We start from the raw sequence: 2,467 nt of genomic DNA, 5'->3' as shown, positions 1-2,467 counted from the left end.
CGTAACGTTTTTAAATGAATGATTAAATAGTACAATGGATTATATTACACGTTTCTAAGCTGTGAGTTTTTGTTTCTATTTTTCTCTGTAAATATGCACTATACTTAAACTAAACACATACTTATACGACTTGGATTTAAATCTATTCATAAAGGATGTGAAAAAACAACGTATTTGCAAGTCATTTGAAAATACTGAACTACAAGAATAAGAGGATCAATTTAAAATAAAACACCAGTTTTAACAAATGAAGTTTTAATTAAAATTCCTTTTAACCAAAGAAATTATTCAGTCACATTTATTCAAGTTTAAACATTAAATCATCGTGTAATATCATTGCTTCGCCAACTTAAACATTTTCTACCCATCCTGTACATATTTTACAAAGCATAAAGAAAAAATATTTTTGATCGCTATAGATGAGAACGACTAACGGGTTCTAAACCCCTAAAACGCGATTTTCGCTCACGGACTTAAAATCGGTAATGAGCAAATTGAGAAAAATGAGGCAGAAATATTTGCGAGCAAATGCGACGTTAAACATAATTATTAGGCTTCACTAGCTTCTGCACTCTCCATCAAAACTTTATACTATTAAAGAAACATCCGTTTATGGTAAGAACGAAAATATCTAATTTGTATACGTAAAAATAAATGTAGAGCTAAGTTGTTTATGTTTGTGTGTTTTCTTTTAGCAAAGCCACGTCGGGCTATCTGCTGAGCTCATCGAGGGGATTCGAACCTCTGATATTAGCATTGTAAATCCGAAGACTTACTAGCGGGGGAGGGAAAAGCTAACCTAGAAAAAAAAGAATCGAACGGCAGTGGTATTAACAGTTAGAAACTACAGTATAGAAACTTTAATCTCATTGAAAGTGTAGCGTGTCAGTAAGATATCTTTACATTTACAAACGTTTAACCAAAGCTTTAGATTCCTGAGGTTGATTTGTCAGAGAGTATCTTGTTTACTTTTAACTTTAACTACCAAGCTCTGTAAGAGAAAAATCAGAAATTCCATAGCTCTAACCAATGAATACAAATAAATATCACAAACATACAGTAAGATTGATAAAATACTGGTTATTGAATTTTTAGTGACAGTTAAACTATATTTCAAATGTTTTACAAACGATAATTAATGAGAGAATTATTTTTCTTTGTATGAACATCCGGTTTGGTTGTTTACTAAAACATAACACATTGATATAAAATTTTTTATTATTTTATTTTGACACCAAAATCGACTTTATACGTTAACTGGTTCAAAAGTTATGAGCGATTTTGCAAAAATGCACCAAAATTTGGCCTCCATCTTGGATTTCTGTCTTGTCACAAAATTTCAAAATTCCATATTTTGGTCCAATTTGTGCTTTATACATAAGTGAATAACAACAATTTAAATATTATAGGCCAAGTGGATGCAAATAATGATCATTTCATATATATTGTGTAATTTTACGATTTTCGGTGGCGGCCATTTTGAAAAGGGCCCGAAAACTCCCTTATGCCATGAACGCGCAACCGGAAATTTATTTAATCTTCAAAAGTATCCTAAAAACTCTCAAAAAAAAGTTGGTTTAAGAGGATCATGGGGGATGCGGGCAGACCTATTATACATGCCCAACTAGACAATTTTTTTGTTCGTAAGACACCTCAAAATCACATACTGACACATTTTACCAACATAATATTCCCAAAGGAGCCTGAGCTTTCATAACTGACATTAAAATAAATAGTGACACAAGTTGTACATTAAACTTTGCCAAATAAACATTTTGAAAGGGAAATACCAAAGTAATTGAAGCGTACCTCAAGGTATAACATAATTGATAAAGAGAAAAACTGTGTGTGCTTTCATAAAATTCCAAGTTTCTGTGATTAGTTTAATGAGTTGATTCAGTTACTAAATATATAAAGAAATAAAGTTTGCTGTTAAGAAACCGTTTTCAAGAACGCGTTTTATTTTTCTCACGAATCTCGCACTGTGTAAAACTTTCTATACCTATCGGTGACAGAAAATGAGGTAAGAAAGATTTAATTTTCTGTTGTTTTCTTCAGTGTATGTTCCAGTAGAAAACCTCACTTGTACTCGAGGATACCGAAGAGATGCTGACAGGTGTTATAAGTATATATTACACACAATAACGTTAATAGTTTCCATTAAACACAAAATGATGTAAAATTTTAATATCATGTAGATTTGATACAATAAATTTGTTTTTGATAATAAACTCGTTGATAGGACTATAAAAGTTAACACTGAGTAAATAAATGCCAAGCGCGTAAGGCGTGCGACTAGTAATCCGAGGGTCGCGGGTTCGCGCCCGCGTCGCGCTAAACATGCTCGCCCTCCCAGCCGTGGGGGTGTATAATGTGACGGTCAATCCCACTATTCGTTGGTAAAAGAGTAGCCCAAGAGTTGGCGGTGGGTGGTGATGACTAGCTGCCTTCCCTCTAGTCTTACACT

General features: G+C 33.1%; 1 long non-coding RNA gene across 2 annotated transcripts; it reads left to right on the top strand.

Annotated features, from left to right (window-relative positions):
• The first annotated feature begins 773 nt into the window (after positions 1–773).
• On the top strand, positions 774–2,231 carry LOC143253430 (uncharacterized). 2 transcript variants are annotated; one of them, XR_013029581.1, is made up of 2 exons: positions 774–827; positions 2,059–2,231. It is a non-coding gene; the product is annotated as an uncharacterized LOC143253430 (long non-coding RNA). The 2 variants fall into 2 exon arrangements; XR_013029582.1 differs by having other exon boundaries at positions 782–888.
• The last annotated feature ends 236 nt before the right edge of the window (positions 2,232–2,467 follow it).

This window comes from Tachypleus tridentatus, chromosome 6 (genome assembly GCF_004210375.1).
Source record: "Tachypleus tridentatus isolate NWPU-2018 chromosome 6, ASM421037v1, whole genome shotgun sequence".
Taxonomy (NCBI): domain Eukaryota; kingdom Metazoa; phylum Arthropoda; class Merostomata; order Xiphosura; family Limulidae; genus Tachypleus; species Tachypleus tridentatus.
The sequence above is the reverse complement of the archived record's forward strand: the minus strand, read 5'-3'. Positions and strand labels throughout refer to the sequence as shown.